Raw genomic sequence first — 27,084 nt, 5'->3', positions numbered from 1 at the left:
CCCCAAATGAGGTCACAAATAAAACTGAAATGACTGAACAACAATTAACTTCCTATTCATATATGGACAGCTCTGAGTATGCATTTTTCTTTACCTCAAGCTTAGATCTGCCTGTCTAAAACTTCTACCCATAACTACTAGTTCTCTCATACCTTCTTATATTGTACACGTATTTTAAAATTTATATATATATGTATGCACATATAAATATCCATGCACATATTTACTTATACATATACAAATATATATACATACATAGAAATACAAACACATATCCCCATTTGCTTTTATATGCATGTATGTATATATACATATATACACACACATACACATATAGATTATACATACACTTAAACATTTGCTTTTTTTCCCCATTCTATTATTTTATTATTAAAAGCTATCAATACTTCAAAATTGCTTATTTTTGGCCTAGTGGGAAGCTGGGACTTGGTGAGGGCCCAGATAATAAGATTCCACTCTCTACCATAAAGCAGAAAATCTTTAGAGTATTAAATATATATTTCTTTCTAAGGGTTTCTGAAGTAATGAACAGCTGGGGTCTGGATGGAACACAACAGGGTCATGATAAAAGATCTGAAATCCTATCATTAAAAAATTATAAACAGGAACTTATAAATTTTTATCACTTGCTGTTTTTAATTAACCTTTAAGAGCTATTCATGTTGGAATGCCTAGGCCTTGGTTGCTAAAGAAAGCGTGGTTGAATATCACTGAGTTCTTTAATGACTTCCTAGGATTGCTTCCTTTTTTTCAGTTGCACTATGACATTTTAAGACTCAAAGATAACGGCATCTGTTAAATAGCCCCTGGTCTTTGAGTTTTGCGGTAGGCCACAGATAGCAAGAATAAATAGAATCCTTTTCTTTTATTCTTGTGTTTGTTTATTATTGCTAGTGAGTTTGGCTTTAATACTATTGATTTCTGACTTCCAGATAGGATTGGTTCTGTTCACAATTGGTCTCCCTGACAAGAATATACCTTTTGGAAATGTCTGCAGTCTTGTCTAAAAACAGTGTATAACAACAATAGCAGCAGCAAACACAAAATCATACACAGGGAAGGCAAATTCTAATTACAGATGTCAAAATCCAGTACACTGGGATCTTAGATCAGTCAGTTAATGAATCAGTAAACATTTATTTATTAAACAATGTGCCAGATACTGTACTAAGCACCATATGGTATTGTGTGTTTCGAGTAGGGAAGATCTGAATCCCAGTTCTCACTCAGGAGTTAATTGCATAACCCTAGGTATTTCATTTCAACTCCCTGCAAAAGTGGATGTGACAATACTTGCATCTGCTTCCCAGGATATTGTAAAGATGAGATGAGATTGATGGATAAATGTCAGTTATTGTTAAGATATGTCTTATGTGAAATGATATTTCAGATCACAATGGAACAGAGGGACTCTAGTCATTTGATTCTTTCTCTAATTACCTTCTTATCTAGAGTCTTGGCTCTATGTATGGATAGTCTTGGCTTTTCAAGGTGGGAAATTCTGTTGGCTACTTCATTTACTTGGGAGTCTTTTGATTATCATTCTAGTTAAGGAATGGCCAAAATTCCTATTCCTACATGAGGCCCTATCCTATTTCTCCAGTATTTTCTTTTGGTCATGGATTAAACTGCCCTTGATTGTTATTAACAATGTATTCTTCTAAGCACAGGGAGGAAATTCAGATTTTGTTGGTATAACAAAGAAAATAAATTGGTCCTCAGCACATCTTTCTTTCACTTCTTAAAGAAGTATACAGATATGTTGGAATCAGGGTACAATTTATAGTAACCTTGGAAAAAGGAAGCTCTCTCAATTATGTGATTGCTGATATTTTCCATATTGGGATTAACTTGCAAAGGGCTTTTGGTTTTTTCTATCACCATATACAAGAATTTTCTCCAACCAGTCTTTTTCTTGTTTCCTATTCTTTAAAAAATAGATTACACATGATGCCATATTATAGAACATATAATGTTTTAAAAACGTGAGTGTCCTAAGGAATCACTATTTTAACGTAGCTATCTGGGAGACCTAGAGGCTTCCAGGACAGGATTTTGACAGGCTGACTGTTTTTTGGCTTGGTATTCCTCCCCTCATGGCCACCTATTTCCAATACTAAGAATTCTCTTTGTGTCTTGGTATACCTCACTCCCACCTTAATTTTCCAGAATTGTTTCTTTCTTCTTTATACCCTTCATCCAGTTGACAAGATTCCCCACTGCTACTCTAAGCCACAACTTCATATTTAATCTTGATCAGTAATATTGAAATTTTGAATACCCATCGGGTCTTTTTTTTTTTTAATGCTACAATTGATTGGCACAGGACTAGAGACTTTTGTTGATTTGAGTTTTTTTGAACTGTATAAAATCCCATATTCACCATCTTTTCCCAGATTACATTATCTTGTATCGTTGGTACTTGTCTCTGCAATCTGATCAGTGGCATCTGTACCTCTGTATATTGCAGTTCTATGATTATTGGAGCTTTGGATTGATAGTATTTATACCTGACATTTCTGGGGTTTCTCTATATTGTATTCTTTACTTGTAAGCAATGTCACTTGTCCTTCCTTGTGGTGAAGAGTTGACTAATTCTCACCACAGAACTCACGTTGGCTTATAACCTGACATTTGATGAAAATTCATAAAAATGATGCATTTATACCATCAAAAATATAATCATCTGTTCTTTTAATTCTCTGCATGAAATCAGAGAATTTTATCAAAGAAATAACTATGAATGGCTCCATTTTATGAGAAAGGATTTACTATGACAGTAGCAATAATAATAAAAAAGTAGACACATTTGCATAGTAAATAGAGAAGAAAGGCAACAAAGATGAATGTAAAGGATTTATTAATTATCCAGGAGCTAAAGGTGATCCTCGGGAATAAAAGTCATCTACTTTTCCTACAAAAAGAACACAATTGACAGGTAGATAATAAAATCCCAGAGGGTCTTTCATCTCTGTCTTTTTGTCTATCCAGGATGCTCTCAAGATGAATTTTATAGCTTTAAAGAACATAGTTCAGTGTCAAAAGCTATTTGTTCTGAGCAGATTTCAGTGATATTCCTGGGTTCTATTCACACTTTGTGAATATTTGCAACTACTTTGAATGGAGTGTAACACTGAATTTGATATTTCTACTCTTAGAATAAACTCTCAGAATGCATTTCTACCTTACTTGAGTGAAAAATACATGAGTGAAAAAAAAAATCAATTCTGAGCCAAAGAGCAGAAGACAGTTCCTAAGACTTGAGATCAATTTGCATTTATTCATTCACTCATTCTTTCAACAAATATTTTTGGCAGTATATTATACTATATCAGAAGCACTATATGATATATGAAGAAAAAGAATCTTACAATACGTTAGGACAGATTAGCCATGCATACAACTAACTACAATTGGATGTAGAATGGGGGGGGGGGGCAGGTGCTCTGAAAGATTCAAAAGGCACAAAGATTATTCCGATTGAGGTTGGAGGGGGAACACTGAAGAACATCCTCAGTCTCGGGATGGTTTTTATTGTATTTTGTGATTGCAATTGAGAGGCAGCATGTTGTAGTGTATAGGGAGCCAGCCTTTGAGCCTTGGAAGAAGTGGATTCAAGTCCCACCTGTGGCACATATTGGAGGAGAGACTGACTGCTTTTTAAACCTATTCCACTCCTGACCACTTTTCACAGGAGAAGTTTTTATGTTACCCTGGGCATATGGGCATATAAAATAGGTATATGAAGCAAATATTTACTGACAATAAATCATAATTTCTTGACTCCCCATTCAGTTATAAGACCCTCATATGGGATTGCCACCACAGCTTAAAAGGCTGGGCTCTAGGCATCTCTCTCAGATTAAGTTGTAGAGATGGTACTGAAGTAGATGATAGAGGGCCTTTCCTTCTCCGTGGTATTCCTAGCACCTGAAATCACAGTTTCAAACCTTTCCCCTTATGATTATGAAAATCTGAATGCATTCTACACTGCCTTATAGAAAATTCATTTTATTTAATTAGATTTTCATCTATTTTTATGGCATTTAAAGTAAGCTGACAAACTAGGAGAAAAACAGGGAATAACACACCCAAATCCAAACTTTGTGCCCTTAGGCCATAGTCACATGACAGCAATGAAGTCAATCTATGTTGCACGAGTTGCTTTCATCTTCAACTTAATCATATTCATCCCCACATCACCTTCACAGACTTAATCAAAATATTAGCCTAGAATGAACACACTATCAATATTAAATATGGAACCTTGCTTTTCTGTGAATAGAACAGTGATAAATGTTTTTTTTTTAATTTAATAGCCTTTTATTTACAGGTTATATGTATGGGTAACTTTACAGCATTAACAATTGCCAAACCTCTTGTTCCAATTTTTCACCTCTTACCCCCCCCACCCCCTCCCCTAGATGGCAGGATGACCAGTAGATGTTAAATACATTAAAATATAAATTAGATACACAATAAGTGTACATGACCAAAACATTATTTTGCTGTATAAAAAGAATCAGACTCTGAAATATTGTACAATTAGCTTGTGAAGGATATCAAAAATGTAGGTGGGCATAAATATAGGGATTGGGAATTCAATGTAATGGATTTTAGTCATCTCCCGGAGTTCTTTCTCTGGGTGTAGCTGGTTCAGTTCATTACTGCTCCATTGGAAATGATTTGGTTGATCTCATTGCTGAGGATGGCCAGGTCCATCAGAACTGGTCATCATATAGTATTGTTGTTGAAGTATATAATGATCTCCTGGTCCTGCTCAGATAAATGTTTTACAATGCAAGTAGAATGCTCTGAAACACCTGCACTAAGCACCTAAGGAAAGCAGTTCCAAATAAGGTTTATCATATTATTTTCTTATGGGAAGGAAAGTACATTAATAGTATTTCAATTACAACTTTAACTGAAGGATCTGTAGGGAGATAATTCTTTTATACATAAATTCAAATAAAAGTTGCCTCTAAATCAAGTACTAGCATATCTAAGATTCTATACTGAGATTAATATGTTTTGGGAAAGAGTGTAATCAGATTAACTTAAATTAATAATTCTTTATCAGTCAAGAGAGAACATGCAATTGAAAGGGATGAAAGGCAGAAGCTAGGAGAACAGTATAAAGACAATGGTCTTCAAATCTATGGGGATTAAAATTCAATAATATTTTCTGACTATTATTACTGATCCTCCTCATTAGAAAATGATTGAGTCATGCAGGGATGCAACTTGGCTGGACATAACAATTGAATATCATTAGTCCCAACAAAATGTAGAAATCCCCCTTTCTCTTCTCTCTTTCTCTTTCTCTCTTTCTCTTTCTCTCTTTCTCTCTCTCTCTCTCTCTCTCTCTCTCTCTCTCTCTCTCTTTCTCACACACACGCATATACACAAATAAATAATTAAGAGAAAGAAACACAAGACTAAAATCTTTGGCTCCCCCCAAATTTAGCTGAATGTTATTTTTATATCCCATAAATTAGAGAACTTTAAAATTGGAAGAGATCTCTGGGATCTCTTTAGAGACAGAGAAATTGAGGCTCAGACTGATGAAATAATTTATTCAGATCCTATAGCTAGTTACTGGGAGAATTAAAATCCAAATAAAATTTCAAGAAACAGGAAGAAATTCTAATTAAAGGAGATAAATTTAATCTCATAGGTATCACTAAGACTTAATGGGATGAAACCCATGATTGAAATATGACTCTGGGTAGATATGCCTAAATCAAAAGAAACAAGATAGGTAAAAGAGGAAGAGTAATAATTGTATTTTTAAGATGATAGACTCATGAAATGTGATGGAAAACATTTGGATAAAGATAATGAGAGGAAGAATGAAAATTAGATTTTTAAAAAAAATTTATCAGAGTACCTAAACAGAGGAAATAGAAAAGTTTAGGGAAAATATCACAAACCTGGTATAAAGGCATTTTGTAATAGTGATAATGCAATAATGCAATCAATCTCTCACCTATCCAGCCAGCTGATGGACTGTTCTTGAGGAAAATGAGGTACATAGTTTTACATAAAAACTTAGGTTTAGAGTAAACATATTTCAAAAGTTTTAGAAGAAAGATAGGTAATATCTTATCAACTAAAATATTACAGGGTAATTTTACAAGTGGAATGGGCACTAGACAAAAAGGGAAAAAAATCTGAACAGGAGGGACAAAAGAAAGTTTCCTAAAGAGACTGATACGGATATATAGGATATTTACCACCCAACTTAGATTAAAAAAAAAAAAGATTAATACAGATTGGAAGCAAGGACTAAAGATAAATATGAATGTGGTATGATGCTACAAAAAATAATGTCAGAATTCTCAAGCTTAGAATGAAATGAAGTTGTTCAGGGAAGCAAAAAAATAAAAAAGGGAATTTATTAAAAGCTATATTATGGGGAAGAGAAGACACTAAGATGACAAATGACTATTGCTAATTATGAATATGATGAAGATAACCGATGGAAGGGCATAGGAAAAGCTTCTGAAACTTTATCTTCTTTCTGCTTTCTCTGCTAAAGAAAAGAGAAAGTCCTTTGCATTGGAAATACCATCAAAATTAATTAATCGAATGGATATTCAAGGCAAATAATGCTAGGCAGCAGAGTCTCTTTATTCTTAGTGATTTGTCATCTGAACCAGATAAACCATATCTTCTATTGCACCATAGAAAAGGCCATTATAATTTTTTTGCCTGGGCTGTTGCAATAGCCACTTGAATGGTATCTCTCAAATTCAAGTTCCACATCATGGCTAAAATAATACACCTAAAATGTAAGAATTACTATGTTCATTTTTTGTTTAAGAAACTGAAGTGTTTTTCCATTGCCTTTTGATAAAATACCAACTCTTTGTCTCTTAAAGCCCTTTGAAATATGATTCAAGCCTTGTTTTCTAAATTTATTACATATCGCTTCTTTGTACATTGTGCACAGAAGTCATGTACAATGCCCCTTTAATGGGGCCCTTTAAATACTGATCCTTTTCACCATTCTGTGACTTTGCACAAGTTGTCTGTTCTGTCTGGAACGTTTTTCCTCCTCACTTCCACCTCTTGGAATATCTAACTTCCTTGAAGGATGAGCTCACCATACCTCTTAGAAAAGCTCAAGAGATCTCTTTCAAGAAGCCTTTTGTTATGTTCTCAGGTATGCTTACCCCTCCCCAGGACAGTATATGTATTTAATTTTTCACTCCCTAGCAGTATTTAAGCTTTCACCAGCTTTTATTTATTTAAGTTTTAACAAATAGGTTTTTGAACATGATATTCCCTTTTGTGGCTCTTTCTGTTTTATTTGAAAGTTCTGGCTTATAATTAACAAGACAGCTGAAAGTGTGGAAAAATACGAAATCTTCATAATTACTTAAGGCCAGATTTTCAAATAAATTCTGGGTAAAACTCTCTTCACAGGGCATGGAAGAATTATTTTAATACAGTAGAATTTTATCCACTTAAACCTGTCAGTCACATGGAAGACATATTTTACTATTTTCTGAATCTGTTCTGTACAGAGATACACATCCTTCCCTTTCTCATTCATGGAGCTTTGTCACTAAGATATAGCTAAAGAAAATCATAAAGAAACCAGAGTTTTATACATGCAGTATAAAAGAAAGAAATTGATCATAAAAGAGATGAGCAGGAAATAATTAATTGTACTACAGAGTGGTTATAATTCATTTCCCATCTAGAAACATGCCTCTTCTTACTTACATAAAATCCTTTTACAGCAAATGTTGCCTTTGAATTTGGCTAAATTGGGTCAGTTACTTAAAAAATCACAAAAAGACCAGGTAATATACAGGAAATGGGGAAATAGCTGATGAAAATGGAAAGTGGAATTGGTTGTTTTTCCATTGCTTTTAGGGGAAAATATCTCAATACAGAAACTACTGACTTTTCAAATGATCTTACTAGCATATATGCTTTTATGTATGACATCGCCAGGGCATAGATTATTCTGTCCAATCATGGCCAGAATTAGGTTCTGTAATTCCTAAAAGGGCTGGTGATAAAGATGTACTAGCAACTGATTGAATGTTAGACGTAATCTGTTGGTTGTTGAGAGGGAAAGGTATAATTTGAATCTCTTGTCTCTGATGTTGATATAGATGTAAGCAATTTTTTTTTCTTTATTCCATCCATCTTTTCTGTAAATGTTCTTCAGGTTCCACTATTGCCATAATGTGTTCCATTTTGCCACTCTCAGGATTATTCTTCTGTGTTCAATTTTGCCACTTTCAGGGATTCTTCTACTTCTTTTCTTCTTCTTCCTCTTCCTTCTCTTCTTTCTCCTGATTCTACTACTGCTCCTCCTCTTCTTTTTCCCTTTCCCTCTCTCAACAATTTGGTTCTGAATTTTTGCTGATAGATTCTTTCCAATTCATTCATCCCCAGTAGCCACATCAGAAATACTTCAAATTCAAATCAAAAGGTTAGGGTCCTCAAGTTCTCATCAGAATGTTCTCATCATCAGAAGTATTCATGCATGCATGGGTCACAGATCACCAAGAATCTATAAGGCCTTCTTCATAAGACCTCATTCATTTCTGTTCTTCTGCAGAGCTAAGATTTCCCAGCCAACTAATAGCGTGCGGTAAAACTAGTAAAATCTGAAATTTAATTTCATGATTATCAAGGGAAGAATGGTTCCATCCAGAATGTGGAACTACCAGTGTTTGTTAAAGTTGACAGAGCATCTTGAATGAGGTCATCTTTGTTGGATTACATGAAGACAAGTTCCAGAGAACTCTAGTTACAAGTTTCCCTATTTCTGTATCAATAGATTTTTTTTTAACACTTGCAACAGAAGAGGCATCCCACCAACTTTTTCATTACTCTTGTATTTTCACTGGTAGATGTTTGTATCATACCACAAGCATCCTTCTATACTTCCAAAATTCTGTGGTCCAAAAGGTCAGCCAGATATTCGATTTCCCCTAATCTACATATCTTCGTTTTCATTTTGTTATCTCCAAAGCACAGATATTTTAAGTAGGTCACTTCATTTGTTTGAACTGATGGAAACTGATATTGCAGTAAGGGAACGACTTCAGGCAGTTTGGGCTCTTACCAGACAAATTCCCTACAGTCTTTTTGAATGCACTCTATGGACATTAATCTGGTCGTTTGTCACCAACTGGTGATGCATTCTGAAGTCTGTTACAATTTTATTCTTGCATTTGATACTGCATGGGTCTGTAAGGTTCCTTCCAGGTAGCTGTCATGTTTACAGAATTGCTTCTTCCAAGCACATAGGACTGCTTTGCTGGCTGGTTGACTTTGGTTGATTCCCCACCCTTGAGCCAATGTGATACAATGGTGTCTGGGACTCCTGCAGCTCAACAGTTCTATCGAATCATACTAGGTTTTCCTAGTATATGTATATGTATAATGCAGTTTGCAGCATATTGAATTATACTAGGTTCTCCCTTTATAGAGTGAGGTAATGTACGGTCAGGAGCCACAGCAGAGTGCAGCTCTTGCTCCCTGGCTCTGCTGACTCGCAGAAGAACTTCCCAAGTCTTTGCGACTGTCCTCTCATCAACACCATATTCATAAATATCACGGACAGCCCTTTGTACTGAGCGTCCCACGTGCTCGCCCACACTCTGTTGGGCAGTTTGGACAGCAGCAATGTGTTCTTTACGAGAGGATGGTTCACCTCCTCCCACCTGGGATTGAGGAGCTGGGCTCGTCTGCGTGTCTGTCAGGTTGCTGGGACTGACTGCCCTGACAGGGAGAAGCTGTTCCATTGGGTTCGCTCTTCTCCTTGTTGGGAGCGGAGCTAACTGCTGTCCATCTGGGGGTGGAGTCAGTATCCACTGCTCGCTGGGCAGGGACCCAGGAAATCTGGTCAGCCTTGTTCTGCTTCTGTCTTAGTGAGAAGGGTGCTGGGCAGATGGCATCATGAACCTGAGGTTTGCTGATTCCCTCACTGGCATATCTGCCAGTGTCCCAGGAAGGGGCTTCTGGGTCAAGCACAATTTCTGGGACGGTGCTTTGGCAGTTGTTAAAAGAGGCGAGAGGGAGCTTTTCCTCCTCCTTTGAGATGCTTGGTGACGGGGCTCTGAGCCTGCAGCTTTCTAGCTGGCAACAATTTGTCCACTTCCAGCTCTCTGGTGAATCATGGAGCCGCCTTCTAAAGCAAGAGAGCGGCTGGGAATGGAAGAGTTCCAGTCGGCCCGGTGAAAAGTAAGCTGAGAAGCCAGAGTGGCCAGGCCACTTAGTCTCAAGAGGTTTCCTGGCTGCTTCATTGCAGCCCCTCTCCACTAAGGGGGTCTGCTCACATTACGAAACCACGGCTGCTGTTCTGGAATATGGGACAACCTCATGGTTGGAGGGGTTGTGGCTACATGGACCACAAGACAGTTGCAGGGCCAGGAGAGTTACCTTCCCTTCCTCAGTAGCGTGTCTGACCCCCTCCCTCCTGTGCTCCCATACAGAGCAAGGTGAAGAGACTAAGAGATCAGTTCTGTGCCTAAGGAAATGATAGTTTGCTTTACACAAAGGGTTAATCAATAGAACCCTAATTTCAAGAGGGTAATTACAATTCAATATATCTCCCATCATGCTTAGAAGAAGATGATACAGTTATGGTCTCAGACATCCCCAAAGGCCGTTGCTCTAGCTAAGAATAATGTAGTTTTGTCCACAGGGGGAAAAGTTATTTTTAATTCTCTAGGTCTTTAGAGGGAAATCTGGGGCATTGATATTTGCTAGGGTTTCATTCCTTTATTCATATTTTAGAACAAGATGCTGTGTGCAACTAGGTGCTTTAAAATGCCCACTTAATTGAACAGAAATTGTACAATTCATGTATTTTTACTTCAGTAATTTAGTAAAAGATCTTTACTTTATCAGTATGAATACTGCCTCCATAGAAGCAGACTGTAACCCCACCCCTTAATTAGCAGATGGTGAACTTCTGTGAGCTCATAAGCAATCATCCCGTCATCACATATGAATATTTGACCTTCATCTATGTATACATGCACAGACACAAATCAACATAAAGATGGAAATAGTCATATTCCAACCACTTATTATATTTCAATTGCTGCTTCCAAAATAATAGTGTTTAATTAAATCTGAGCTTTTATTTCAAATCACTTTTTATTATTTTGATTGATTTGATGATTCAAGAGTATAAAAATCATTAGTCAAAATAATCAATCATTCAATCAGCAAGAAGTCATTAAACTTCTACTAATGCTTCAGTCACTGTGCTAAGTGCAGGGGGTACAAATAATAAAAAATCCCTACTCACAATGAGTTTACATTCTGTCAAGTCAAAAGAAGTCAATAAGCATTTATTAAGTGCTTACTCTGTAGAAGACACTATGCTAAGCCATGGGATGCAAAGAAAGGCAAAAACCCAAAATAGTCCTTGGTTTTAAGAATTTCAGAGTATGATGAGGGAAAAAACACAAAATTACAATTATGAATAAAATGCTCTACATGTGGTCAGTTAGAGCTAGTCTCATGGGAAAAGGGCATTGAGATTCAGGAAGATTGGGAAAGGCTTTCTTTAGAAAGTGAAGTTTGAAGGAAGCCAGGAGGTAGAGATGACATGGAAGAGAGTTCCTGCTATGAGGAAAAGCCAATAAACATATTTGGAGTAGGAGAAGCACATAGATAAGTACATACCAAATAAATATGGAGATAAATGAAAATGAATACAAAGCACATACAAGGTAGCTTGGGAAGGAAGGCACTACTAGTTGGTGGTGATGGGGGGGGTGATCAGGAAAAGCTTCATGATGAAGGAATATCAATTTGACAGCTATTTTAGAGAACAGAATAGAGAAAGAGAGATGAGAAATAGGGAAGCCAATTGGGCAACTATTGAGGGTGTCCAGGTGAGAGGGCATGGTGACATATGAGGAGAGAGAGATAGAGAGAGAGAGAGAGAGAGAGAGAGAGAGAGAGAGAGAGAGAGAGAGAGAGAGAGAGAGAGAGGAAGAGACAAGAGCAACATTGAGGAGGTGGAATTGATAAGATTTGGCATCCAACATATAAGCTATGAGAAATGATGAAGACAGGAGAGTCAAGGATGAATCTGCAATTGTGAAGCTGGGTTACAGGAAGAATTGGAGAATCCTGAATAGAGAAAGTTCTTGGGGCCGTAGTGTACTTTTTTTTGCTTTTGGGGTTTTGGGGGTAGATTCTCTGGAAAACATCCAGTAAAACTGAACAGAATGTAGAATACAATGAAATTATTTTTCTCAGTTTGGTCATCATGCTTTTACTATTTATGTTCAAGGATTTTATTTTTATTTTTTGTCATTACTAGTATTGAAATGTGAGAGATATTTAAAAGTTGAGAAATTGAAATGTAAGGCCAATTAAAATAACTTAGAATTTAAAAATGATAAAGGTCAGTCATAGAATAAATGCCAGACTTAGCAAGTAAAAGTAAAATGAAACACCTAAGGGAAAAAAAAAACAGGGTGGGAAAAGGTGTCTGTCATGGAAATAATAGAAGAGAAAGTGTATAAATTGCTTGAGAGATGGATAAAAGAAGTGTTTGAAACTTATGAATACTATGAATCACCTTATTTTTTCATGGAAGACCAGATCTATATACTAGATACAATATAGCTGAATTGTCAAATTAATTGAAAAAGATAGAGAAATGAATTTTAGTTGTCCTGTATAAGGATTCACTTCACAATCCTTATTCTCCTTTTAGAGAATGAAAGTTGAACCTGTTCTAGCTAAGCCTTGAAATATAATTGTGTTAGTAGAAATGAGTCACTGAGACATGATAGATTAAAGAATGAAAAACAATCAATTCAAACAAAAGTCCCTAATAAAAACAGTAAAGCAACAGTAGTTGAGTTGGTCTTGGCAAAAGGAATTGGGAAAGAGAAACAAATTAAGTACTAGTGGCTAAATCCAGGTGTTTTTTCCTCTGCTCTGTGATCTGGGTGAGCTGTCTCATTTCTATTGCCTTCAATTTCCTTCTCTATAAAATAAGAGGTTGACTTAAATAATGTCTGTAATGCCCTTTCCTGCTATCAAAATTTATATAATTAACTTAGACATCCTTATGTCTAATGATCCTTATCTTTTCTACGTCATTAACAGCCTGGTGAAAACCAGGGACCTCTTTTCGTAAGGTTTAAAATCAACATGATAAAGCATACAAAAAAAACAATTATTTTGATATAAAGATGTATTTTCCCCATCCAAGTTTATAGACCATATGAAATGTATCCATGGATCTCTAAGGGGTGTGTGGACTTCAGGTTAAGAACTCCTAGTCTAAACCAATCTAACCGATACTCAAGATTGCCACATATATGTATGTATATGCCTCAGAAAATGATTCTTTCAAGTCTTCTTTAAATGGAGAAATGATGGAAGGAGTATCTTTGAAAATAACAACAATCAATTCATTCTCTTCATCTATGAAAATATATTTTTACAATATGGCAGATGGGAAAGAGAGGAAATTCATTGGGTGCAAAATCTTGTCCCATGGATATTTCCCCATTGAATCTTAGGAGGCCATGGAGCTCATTGATTTTGTATTAGTTTCCTGAGTTCATGTCAGGATAGGACTGAGACTCTGTTGAATGAAAATCCTTTAGCTGGCTCTATAGATACTGTATTTTATGTCACTGAAATGTCAAAGGGCATTAAAGGAGATGTCAATAGCATAATCACAGAAATAAATATCTGAGCAAGTCTAGCCTGGGGATTTGTTTTGACATGTTTGGCTGACTTTTGAAATGGACTAACAAAATGAATGATCTGCCATTATTTGGATTGAACTGGAGCTTGGAAGGAGTCACCCTGTGTGTTCATCCAGCTGCAGCTTTCCAGCAAATACTGGAGCAGGTTCCAAATGAAGCTCCCATCCCTGCACAAACAAGAACAGCTTGCCAGAGCACCTAAAGTGAGGGGCTGGAAACATCTGCACATTTAAGTCATGTTGCAGGAGTCCTTTGGGTCCAGAATGGAGTTCCAACTTCTCATCCCTTTCCATCTTCTAGTCCATTATCATGGAAAAAGCATTGATTGGACTTTGAGTCAGAAGACTAGAATTCTAGTCCTGGATCTTCTGCTTAGTGTTGGGTGAAGCAGAGTGTATCACTTCACCTTTGAGGAACCCAGTTTCATCTTTTGTAAAAATGGAGATGGTGCTGTTCATGCTAGCATCATGGACTTGTAGAATTTGAAGCAATGGTTGGAGAAAGGTGAATTTTGGCCCAATGTTAATTCAGTCCAATTCAAAAAGCATTTACTAATCCCAATAACTAACATTTATGTACTGCTGTAGTACAGTGCATAGTACTTTATATACTATATCTCATTTGATCTTTGCAAAAACCTTAAGGGGTATATGCTGTTATTGTGCTCATTTAACACCTGAGGAAACTGAGGCTAAGAAAAGTTCACTGTCACACATGTTCTAAGTGACAGGGCAGGATTTGAACTGAAATCTTAAGTCTAGCACTCTGTCCACTGTATCACCTAGCCAGACCTATGAAATGCCTATTATGGACTAGATAGTATGCTAGGCACTGAGGCTACCCCCCCCCCCCAAATCCCTCTCCTCTTCTCAAGGAGCTTACATTATATCAAAGATTGGGGGTAAAGTATGCATATGCTGACTAATATTTAGACAATGAATTCTTAATTGTAGAGATCTGCAAAAGTTGTCCAAAAAACCTCAGGAGAGAATGCCTCTCGAGGGGTTCTGAATCACAAACTAGATGACCGCTCTTCAGCAAGGCTTCATGCTGGAACAGATTTCTTTTTCCATTACAGGTTGGATTCAACAGCCCTTTGAGGTTCCCTTCTAGCTCTGAAATTCTATGTTGGGGATTTTGTTAAGATCTTGTCAAATTGACAGCCCTGAAAGTGAGCCCAAGCCAAGGCATGCTTGGAAACCATGTTACTTCCCAAAAGACTTAGTTCTGCTTTAACTAATGTGTCTGCTTAAAAATATCTAAAGAATAGAGTTATATGCAGAATATCTAACAAAAATGAATTTGAAGAGAAAAAAATGACTTGTTGCTGAAGTATTTTAACAGTTTTTTTTATTCAATGACTAACTTTGACATTTATCTTTATTTAATTTTATAGCAGTCCTGTAGCAAATATATGCAAATGTTAGTGTGGTCTAATTCTATTTATTGTTACCTAAAATAGTTACAATGGAAAGTGGAGCATCTCCCCTGAAGAGAGCTCAGTGTCATACCCTGGGAGAATTTGGTTAGAAAGTAGGCTACAAAGGTTATTAGGAGGCAGTTGGCTCTCCTTCCTTCCTCTATCTGTTTCTCTCTCTCTGCAAGTCAGCCATTTGAAAATGAGTGTGTATGGGAAAAGTTTTGTCTCTATCAAGAATATTTAAATCAATATTTAACTTTAATAATATTCTAGATAATGTATAGAATGTTCAAAAATTAGGCACTAGTTTTTCTTGAAATATAACAAAAATAGCAGCGTGGCCCAATGGCTTGGTGTCTGCAAGATCTGGATTCTTATTTGCTTTGTATATCTGCTTTCGTTATTTATCTCTGAACATGTTATATTCCTCTTATAGAATGAAAGTTTCTTGAGGGCAGGAACGATTTCATTTTTGTACTTTTCTCTGCAGTGCCTTACACGATGGCAGCTAAGCATAGATATAAAATAAATGCTTGTTGGCTGATTGATTGATATTCTATCATTCAAATAATTTACCAGCATGAACATGGACTATCAGTGTTCCAGGCAACCTCTTTAAAATTAAAAGTTACAGATGGGTTGATGATATGTATCAGGGAGTTACTATACAGAAGTGTTTTTCAGACTAAGGGACTGTGATTATAGGAATATATAAATAATAATGATTCTATAGTGCTTTGCGGTTTTTTTACCACCAAACTTGTGAGGTATTACAGTTTTTTTTTTTCTTAATGGTGTGCTCTCAACAAACCTGGGAAGAATGGCAGTCATAGAATTTCAAACTTAGAAGGAACCTCACTAGCTTTCTAATCCAAATTATGCCAGGATAAAAACAAAAAACAAACAAACAAACAAAAAACAACCCTCTATAAAATAACCCTTAAGAAATTATTTCGTCTTTGTTTGAAGATTTGGAGGGACTACTCCCTAAAGTAGTCACCTTCACTCTGAATAACTCTAATACAAAGTGTTTCCTTACAATGAGATAGACAATCAGCCATTGCATGTTTGTTGTTGTTCGTTCTTCGTTCTGGAAGAGGACCATGACATCGGGGAGGTGATGCCATGACATGCAAGTGAGTTGGATTTAAGTGAGGGAGGGCTGGTCAAGGGCACCTGCCTCACTTTCCCCTCCAGAGCCATCTGGGGCCAGTGGCCAGATGGAGATCAGGAGGATGGAGATGGCCCTGGATGCAGAGGGAGACCTTGGCTAAGGTCTTCAACAGGACTGAATTTGAGTGAGTCAGTGCCCAATCAGGGCATTAGATGATTAGGATCAGGTGAGAAATAAGGCAGAAAATGGCCTTTTTAGCTAGTCAAAAAAATGTTAAATACCTGTGTAAAAGATAGTGTGGTAAGTACTAGATATATAGATATTATATTCACATTGTATCTATATCTCTCTCTCTATAGGTAGGTAGATAGATATAGATGTAAAGTACTAGCTATATATAGATAACATTGAAACACTTGTTGCAATCTCTGAGCTTAAAATCTACTAAGTGTACAGCTGAGATATAGATAGTACCTGGCTTCTTGATTCCACTAGTTACTACTAGTTACTGACTTTGGGTAAGTAGTATGGCTGAATCAAACAGGGTTTTGGAGTTAAACTAGAAAGTTGATATTTTAGTTCAGTCAATGGGAGGCACTCATGAATTTTGTGTAGGGACCTGGCAAGATTAGATCTTATGCCTTAGGGACATGATTTTGCCAGCTGTATGATGAATGGATAGAAATGGAGAATGGATATGTGTGTGTGTGCATGCATTTATATAAATAGATTATATATAACACAGATATTGATTGATTTTGTGTGTGTGTATTGGTTGTTGCTGTCCTTCATTCTTGAAGAGGACAAAATGTCATTCCTATCTTAAAGTTGAGTTCCAGTATATCTGATTGGAGCCAATCAGACCAGGACAGGCTCAGAATGCTCTGCCACAGGTCAGACACAAATAGTTCCCATGAAATTTGGGACAGATTCTCTGACTGTGCATCTTGGGTTCCTTTTAGGCTACTTCAATTCTTCTTTGCTCATAGAGCACAGCGCCTTCTCTGATGATGGGACTCCATGTTCAGTAGTCCTGTGCCAGTGTCTCCCGTGTCATGAATCAGTTCCAAAGTCTTAAGAGAGACCTTAAGAGTCTTTGTATTGCTTTTTCTGATCACTTTGTGAGCACTTGCCCTCTGTGAGTTCTTCATAAAATAACTTTTTGGCAAGTGTACATTTGGCATTCGAGCATTTTGTATATATGTATTTGTGTGTATATGTGCATATATATAATGTATATATGTGTGTATGTAGATATGCCAACATAGAACAAACAAAAAACCCCCAAACAACTAGCTCTCAAGAAAGAATTAGTTGCTGAAGAGCCTTATGAGGAAGTGATTATAATGCAGTTTAGAATTTTGAACAGAAGAGAGAAGCAGTATTTCCCATGCACCTTCTTAAACCCTTCAGGAGAAGTTCTCATAGTTGAGGCATCCAGGTTGGATTTGGAATGAGGAAAGCCTGGCTCTGAATCCTGTTTCAGGTGTTCCCATCTGAGTGACTAGCTAATTGTAAGTCACTTAACCTCTGTGTGACTCAGTTTCTTCATCAGTGAAGACATTATTATACTATGTGAGAAATAGCTTCATTGGGAAGGGCTGAAGTTAAAAGTCTTTAATTACAGAATTGCAGAAGTGGGTATTCTACAGAGCAGGAATATTTAGAATCAGCATGTCTTTTTTATACTTGAAACACAAGTCCCTCCCCTGATACCTTATTGACTGAGTACCACAGAGGTCACAATCTATTTGGAACACCTAATCCTATTGGATGAGCCTCCATCCCTGATTACATCATTACTTCTCCCCCTCCACATGAGTGTAAGTCCTTAATTACATCTTCCCTTCCACTTATAAATCCTCATCACTGGTTATATTTTAGAATCCTTTTTCATTCTAAGTTCCCACCTCTAATTACATTTTCCTTTTATAAGTTTTGTTTCCTTGTTCTGCTCCTACCCTCCATTTCTTAGGTTTCAATTTTATTTTAAGTTTCTTAACTTGTGGAAACTAAATCTTCATCCAATTCTCACATACTATTATATTAATAAACAATTATTAAATTGGGATCCAGGATATTTCTCTTTCTATTTCCTCATTAAGGCCTTGGCCCTCAAGGGACATGCTAATCAATCTCTGGAGACTCCACCCAGCCAAGAGATAGCTTCCAGTCTGGGTGAGCCCAGGTGAGGGAAGGAGTCCCAGGCTTTGTTTCCCTCCATTAGAATTTAGGGTGACCCACCTTAAGAAGAAACCAGACAGAGAGATCTGGAAGGAGATGGGTTCCCTTACCCCAGATTGCTGAAGGTTTCTGAGTCTTATGATCTAGTAGTTTGGGAATACAATAGCTTTGGCATGGGTAGCTAGATAGTGCAGTGGATAGAATGCTAAAGATTTATCTTATGAATTCAAATAGTTGGATGAATCTAGGCTAATCACTTAACCCTGTTTGCCTCAGTTTCCTCATCTGTAAAAATGAACTAGAGAAGGTAAATGACAAATCCCAAATAGGGATGAAGACTCAGGCACAACTGAAAGAAATATGCAATAACAACAACAAAAATAGCCATAGCATTGGGAAGTTGTATAATTATCAATCATTGGGATAATGGCTAGGATTAAAAACAAACAAGAAAACCTGGAAATAATATAAATTGTGGGAAAGTGACTTTCTTGTCCCATGAAATTCCATTCATTTTAATAAACTTCACATTGATCTAGGTTTCATATAAATTGCCCACAGAATGGATTATTTCTCTCCTTTATATGTAATCCCTTCCTCTATCAAAATCCTGTTCCAGGGTTGCTTCCTAATATGGATGTGACTCTGTGTTCTTGAAAGTACACCAGCTGGGTTTTCGGATAGTCTCTACCAAAGCAAATAGGGTTTCGTTATGGTCCTGATGCTCCATAATGCCTAATGAAGACCACTGACTGAGGGCTGAAAGTTTATTTCCCGTATGGGTGGAAAGTATACCCATGGTGAAATTGTATGTATAAATCCCCTTTCAGGACAAACAAATTGCATTTATATCAAATTCTTGGTTCAGAGAAATTGTAGATTTCTAATCTGTATTTCAACTAATATTTATACTTCTCTACATCAGAGAGAAATCATGTCAATCAATAGATAATTCTTCTGTAAGTTCTTGTCTTTCCAAGATGAATGTCATTGGGATTAATGGCTCAATGCAATATAAGCAATAGATTGATTGTTCTTAAAATGGAATATGAGGGGTCATTTTTAGCAATCTGCTGCAGTAGGGATGGCCAGATATCTCAAACAGAGCTTGGCAGATATAATTCAATTGTTCATAACTTTTACTGGATGAAGTTCTCTAAATGAAATGAAAGGTTTGGTGGACCATTCTTCCAGGATTCATTAGGGTTCATAAGCACTGCTCTATCATTCGTAATGATAGACCAGTGGTTCAAGTTGGACCGAACAGGCTTTGTTTTAGTATTTGAAAGAAAAACCATACAAATATCAATGATAATAGATTCTACTAAGAAATGGAGCTTTTAGAGTGTAAAATAATATTTTCCTATTTTCATTGCTATAATAAATATAATTCATCTTCCATACCATTGGTTCAATGAATCATTCCTTTTTCTGACCCAGTGTTTTAATATAATATGATTAGTGTCAGTGATGTATATAGGATTAATAGGCACAGTGAATCCAAATATTTAGATTCAGTACTGTGGCTTTTGGCTATGATTTTATTGAAAACATTGTTTTTCAGACAAATCCTCCACATTACTGATGTGTGTAGCCTCTAGCTCTATTTCTACGGCTGATGGGTTTTTAATTTTTGTACAAGTTTTGATCTGTTTCTGAGAATTATGCATGACTCTCTTGCCAAATGGTGTCTGAATTTTTTCCTCATGAGTGATTCAAATATAGGTCAATATTATACTATTCATTTAGAAACCATTTTATGAATTTGAGTTGGAAATTTCATGCTGTTGGGGAAAATGTACAAGAACTATTGGTGAAGAATTTGATGATGGGAGTAGTGAATCAGACCATCAAATAGGCCCACCTGGCACCAATGCCAGCACAAAATATACCATGCTTCATTCTTCTTGCAAAATTAAATACCCTAAGATTTCAAAGAAAGGTGAAAGAAGACAAAGTAATAGCACACTTCAGCTGGCTTTAAGTGTCTCGGAACTGGCTCATCCAGAAAAAGGACAGCTAAGTTTTTTTAATGACTTAAAAAAAAAGATTTGCAGTGTCCCCTTGGGATATTAAAGGGGATTGCTATAAAATGCAGAATTCCCAGTTATTAGTTTGTAATGCTGTGGTACCCAACCTGTACTTGAAGAGTAAGTGAGCATCTAGTCTCTCTAGATGATGACCTGCATTGGTGGAGCACTCATTTCCTCTGGGATTGCTCAAGCTAGAATTTCCTTCTCTTTGACTTTTTGCCACTGTTCTGCCCTTTGGGGAGTTCTCACTTCATAGGTCCCCCATGGTAGAGATTTTTCCTAACAACTATCTTGTGATCAGGGCAAATTTGACTCCACTTTATAAAGATACCAGGACAATCTTTGTTCCATACATTACAAGGTTGGTCCCTGTTGGTAAAGTTCAGTAAGACAACCTTATCTGGGGAGGATCTAAATAACTCTGAAACTTTGGGAAACAGTACCTATAAGGAAAGAGAACATAATGAACATGGCCACTGTGAGGCATAAATATGAAATTTTGGCTTTAGTAGTTCTTTACTTTCACTTAAGGCACTAGATAATTTTATGCTGTTCTATGCCTATAATATCCAGTATTATAGAATTTTCCTAAATACCTTGCTTTATCAATGCTTACTTATTATGTCCAGTCCTCTCAGGATACTGCTCTTCCCTAATGCCCTTCCAACCTTCCCCCCCCAAAAAAAACCCTCCCACACTAATAAAAACAAAAAATCCTCAGCAAAACAAAAAATAAATTCATTCATACTAATATGTGGATTATCTTCTAGGTAAGAATAAAAAAATAGCTTTTTATTCTTCAAAACACATGAAAAGATAGTTTTCAACAATTCAGCCTTGCAAAACCTTGTGTTCCAAATTTTTCTCCCTTTTTCTCTCTCTTCTCCCTCCCCTAGACAGCCAGTAATCCAATATAAATTAAGCATGTGCAGTTCTTCTATCCATATTTCAACATTTATTATGCTGTACAAGAAAAATCAGATCAAAAAGGAAAAAATGGGAAAGAAAAAAAGCAAGCAAACAACTAAAAAATTGAAAATATTATGTTGTGAACCACATTCAGTCCTGACAGTTCCTTTCTAGCTGCAGATGGTTCTCTCCATCACAAGTCTATTGGAATTGGTTTGAATTTAGGGGAAAATTTTAATACCAGTTTTTTGTTTCTAAACACATAAATAAGTAAATAAATCTACCTTTGTCCAGGGGACTAATGAATAGGAGGAATTGTTCTCTTTTTTTTTTTTTTTTGTCAGAGAATAGTAAGAGATTTGTTCTCAGATAGATACTATAGTACCCTTCAAACACATCAATTGATAAATATTCAGAAGAAGTGCTTCCTCTATATCTGACAGTATAATGGGAACTGGGACTGTCAAAGATGAAACAATGGCTGCCTGTATAGAACTTATCTTCGGGGGCAACAAGATGGTACAGTGGATGAAGCGCTGGCCCCAAAATAGGAGGACCTGAGTCCAAATGTGACCTCAGACACTTAACATTTCCTAGCTGTGTGATCCTGGGCAAAGTCCCTTAACCCCAAATGCCTCAGCAAAAAAAAGGGTGGGGGAGAACAAAGAACTTTTCTTCAATGTACATGTAGGATTGATGAGATGGGAATGGTTTTATTTCTGCTACAGAAATGGTACTTGAAATACACATAGAAAGGATGAGCAGAACATTTCCTGTTCAACTGAGAAAGAACAAGCTACAGAAATTAAGGATGAAAAGAAGAACAGCCTGAAAAAAAAGATGCGCGAAACATTGGACCATGTTGCCAAAAATTTTGAGGCTTTACCATCCATGGGTTAGAGGCTAGAATCACAGGGAGCCTTCGGTCAGTCAGTCATTCAGTCAGTCAGTGAGTACTCAGTAAGTGCCAAATAATGCCAGACTTTGTGCCAAGTGAAATTCAGGTTTATAGGGCAGAAGAAGTATGTGATGGAGTTTAAAAAAAAAAAGCTCATTTTGGGCAAGAAAACTGGGTCTGACTCTCAGCTTTTCTCCTCACCATTGTGGGATGTTGAACAAGTCATTCAATCTCTCCAGACTCCATTTCCTCGCTCTTAAAATGAGCGGGTTGGACTAAATGGGTATTTCCAACTCTGTAGCTATGAACCTATTATTCTATAACCAAAGTCAGACAAGAGTTCTGGAAACCAGATGCTTAAATTGTGTTGAGTGTGTTCAAAAAAATTTTTATACAAGGTGATTTATTCAACCCAGTGAGCTAACGACTCCTTGAGAAGAGCAGAGCAATTGTTCCTTGATTTTTATTTCTTTGAACTCATGTAAAAAATATCCACATGGTTTCTTCTATTCTAGGTTCTTTCTCTACAGCCCAACTTCTTAACTTTGCTTCGTGATCCCATATGGATTCTCATAATTAAACGTGGGGCTGTAAAATTATGATTTCTTATTATTAAATGTTTCCTTTGTATATCTATTTTGTATGTTTGTGTACTTGGGGTCATAGAAACATTTCTCAGGTGAAAAGGGGTTACCAGTGGAAAAAGTCCAAGAAGCCCTGCCCATCAACCTCTAGGAGGATGTTCTTTGGTTTATTACCTACTGTTGGCATTTCTAGAAAGACCTTTGATAAAGTCTGTACTGTAGTCCTAGAAAATGTCCAGGTTTCCTACACAGGCTCGATTTTGTCTCAACTTGTGGCTCCTTCATGTTGGAAAAGAATCCTGATCTCCACATGTCTTCTTCACTCAGGGTTAGCCCTTGCCATATGGTAGGCACCTAATGAAGGCTTGTTTATTTGTTAACTTAAGTTCCTTGTCACTCCTTTCCAAGTCTGTTGCTTCTAATCCTTTCTTAGTTGATAAGTAAGTTTGGTAACAGTGCTTTGATAAATAAATAAGGGTTTTCAATTATGCAAACATTTCCATTTCATGTCTTAGAGGAAACCATCAAGCAAAAACCTGGCAGTGATAAGTGGTCAACCCAAAGAACCATTTTACAAGGACCAAGGCAGCCAGGCTGTGATAGAAAGAGACCTGTCTTCCAATCCCATCTCTACTCTGGCTGAATGGCTTCAGACAAATGCCCGCTTACGTGGCTGAGAGTCCTCAGTTTGGAGCCAGAGGACTTCACTCTGCCCTGCTCTGCTGATGGAGCATGGGCAGATCACTTCTCCTCCCCGTGGACCGCCGGTCTTTTATCTGTCCCAGGAGAGAGTTCATTTGGATCATCTCTCAGGGACCCTTACCTTTAATAATCAATGAATCTAAATACAGCTTTAGCAGCCCTTTGTGCATGCAGTGGAAGTCTGTGCTTTGCTGAATAAGTATTGTTAGGCTGCACACTATAGCTTGGCAGTAGATGGCACACAGTCTGCCAACTCCTTCTTTCCTTGCTCTGAAACACGTCATTTAAATTTTCTTTTCCATAGTCATGGCTTCTAATTAGCTTTGAAATGATTCTGTGGTTTAGATGAAAGTCTGTCTCCTCCCTTCACTGACTCCTGTGGGACTGGTTGTTCATTTACAAAAAAAAAAAAAAAAAATCCCAAAACCCATAACATTTTACATTTTTATGCTCCTATGCAATGGACCATGGAGAGGCAGCAGATGTTGCTCTAATTCTCCCTCCTCCTCATCACAATGTGAATAATCTTGGAACTCCAACAAAGTTGCAGCTCATGTGGCAGTACTTTGCTAGCAGTGACGAAGAACAGGCCCTTTAACGTGGCACGTGAAGAAATATTTTGAATGATAAACATTTATTTAATAGTGAAAATATCTTAGATTGTAGGAAACACACAATGCTGGACAATATATTGAATGTACTTAACCAGCAAAACATAGAAGTTTTCCCCTCTTTGACAAAACACCTTCAATACTGACTTTCAGATTTTTCTCTTATTGACTCTCTACTACTCTGATTGCTGCTCTATCATCTCTGGGCAGTCACTACTGACGTTGGTTCACAGTCATGAATTCACACATATATTGAAAAGTATTTGCTGAGACTTTCTATTGGTCTTGCAGAACCCTGCTTTTGCTCTTCTGTATCCAGGGGATATCATGGGTCACAGAACTGACTCCTTATAGCTTTGGGGTGACTCCCATAATTTCCTTTCCACCTTGAGTTTTCTAGTCTCATCACTCAGTCTGTATTTCTATTCACTGCTTATTGTAATTCAATGTTCTATGATGATAGCACTTTTATTCCTGTTGTTTCCTTCCCTGGAATAAATGCTCTTTCTCTTCTTCTTTATTTATTTAAAGATTGTTCCTTCTTTCAAAAACTACCTCAGATCCCATGTCCTCCAGGAAACTTTCTTTGATTACCCCAGGCTTTAGTGATTTTCCCCACCTTTGAACTCTTGAAAGCATCGGTCTAATAGAGGACATTATACATAGCCAGTACTTAATAAATACTTGTTGAATTTCATTTAATTGTAGCATTAATATTACTCAGTTGAAATTGCATATACATACATAGACATAAAATGCACATACATATATAATCACATGTGTTTGTTTACATGGTTCTAAGTAGTTGATAAGTGTGTTTCTAATAAGTAGATGATAAGCCCCTCAAGAGCAGGATTGTCTTAGTGCATTTCCTGCTTTGGGTTAAGTGAGTTACCACCTGACTCATCACATATGACTTCGTCTTCTCTTTGGAAAGAAAAATTCTCAGAATTCTCTGAGTTTCATACGTTGTTGATGTCACCCAGGAAGCTATAGAAGTCAAGACACCATACACTATGTGCCATGTGAAATGCTAAGTGCTCCATATACAAAGAAAAACAAGGATATTCCCTGCTCTCAAGGGAGAGCATGTAATATAATAGGGGAGACAATATACAGATTAGATATATACAGGATAAGTTGGAAATAATCACAGAGGGCAGGAAGTAACATTAAGGGGGGGCCAGAAATGTCCAGAAGGGATTTTAGCCAAGAGGTAAAGGAAATCATGGGAGCCAGTAGGGGAAGGTAAAGAAGGAGAGAATTTCATGCATGCAGAATAACTAGTGAAAAGTTTGTGAAGAGATGGGAGTCTTAGGTGCAAGGAATAGTAAGAAGGTCATTGCTGGATCACAGAATGTGTGGAGAATTAAGATTAGAAAGGTAATAGGGGATCAGGTTTTGAAGGCCTTAAAAAACTAGTCACTCAGTCACTCCATAAAAATTTAGTAGTAATAATAATGTGCCTAATATTTACTAAGTTCTAGGTATACAAAGAAATGCAAAAAATAATCCCTTCTCTCAAAGAGCTCACAATCTAATGGGAAAAAAAGTACAAACAGGAAACACACATCTTTATACACTGGATTTGATATCAGAGGATCTGGTTTCAAATACTATATCTTATTAGATAAATCTCTTGATTTTTCTGTGCCTCAGTTTGTTCATCTGTAAAATGCAATTTGCTATAAGAGATATTTAATAAATACTTACTAAATTGAATCTAGAATTACAGAAACAGAATTCAATGATAAAGGGAGTTCAGCAACCAAAGGAGATTATATGTGTAAAACACATTGCAAAACTTTAAAGCAACCAATCAATAAGCATTTATTAAGCACCTACTATGTGCAAGGCACTGTGCTAGATGCTGGGGATACAAAAAGAGGCAAAAGACAGTTTCTGTCCTTGAGGAGCTCATAATCTCAGCAATATAGAAATGTTAGCCATTAGCCATCATTTATTTCAACTGTTATCTGAAGAGTAAAAGTAAGGGAAAAAAGCATATATTAAACACCTACTATGTGCCTGGTACTGTTAAATCTCCTCCATAACCTGCTTTACAAGTGGTATGATGTAGTAGAATATATAAATTCAAATATTACCTCTGTCAATTATAATTTAGTTACTAGAAAGATCTTTCATATATTGAGCCAAAATCTCTCACTGTTGCCTCCATCCATTTGTCTTGGTACCATTTATGAAGCTACACAAAACACATCTAAATTCTTCCATGTACAAGTACTTCAGATATTTAAATACAGTCATAATAGATCACATTGATTTCCTCAGTCTTATTTATTTCATTCTAAATATCTTCTTTCCACAATTCTTCATATGATTTCAAGGCCTGTCATCATCCTGCTAGTCTTTCCTTGTTCTAATTCATCAGTGTCCCTCCCATATGCATGTGCTACCACCAGAAATTAGAGTAAATTAGCTATCAGTGAAGAAGAAATTGCTCTCTGGAAAACAGAATTATTTTTGGTTTCTCTTCTTGCTCTCAATGTGTCTTCTCTTGAGGAGCTGGAAACAGGGAAGGCTGCCAGTATTTTATCTTATTCACAGACAGAATTCAAGGTTTATTTTTTGACCCTTCATTTATCTTGCTAAATTCTATAAATACTAAGGAGAAGAAATAATTCTTGTTCTCCTTCCCCCACCCATACATATATTTTGTTTTTTAACTACTAAGGTGAAAAGGCAGAGAGTAAAGTACTAGTTTATTTAAATTGAATGAGCGAGAATACTGTCTTCATTAGGCTTGTTCTTGTCTCTTGAGACTAGAAATAGAGGAGCTTTGGACCCCCTACTGTTGGACAAAAGTCTTTTTAGCCTAATCTGGGACCATTTCTAATCAGGAAGCAGCAAGCACATCTAACCA

General features: G+C 36.7%; 1 pseudogene; it reads right to left on the bottom strand.

Moving 5' to 3' along the window:
- Positions 1 to 8,359: 8,359 nt before the first annotated feature.
- LOC105750919 overlaps positions 8,360 to 27,084 on the bottom strand; it is a 38,272-nt pseudogene continuing 19,547 nt past the window's right edge.

The sequence above is a fragment of the Sarcophilus harrisii genome, chromosome 6 (genome assembly GCF_902635505.1).
Source record: "Sarcophilus harrisii chromosome 6, mSarHar1.11, whole genome shotgun sequence".
In the NCBI taxonomy this organism is placed as follows: domain Eukaryota; kingdom Metazoa; phylum Chordata; class Mammalia; order Dasyuromorphia; family Dasyuridae; genus Sarcophilus; species Sarcophilus harrisii.
Note: the sequence above shows the minus strand (reverse complement) of the source record. Positions and strands in the feature narration are given on the sequence as shown.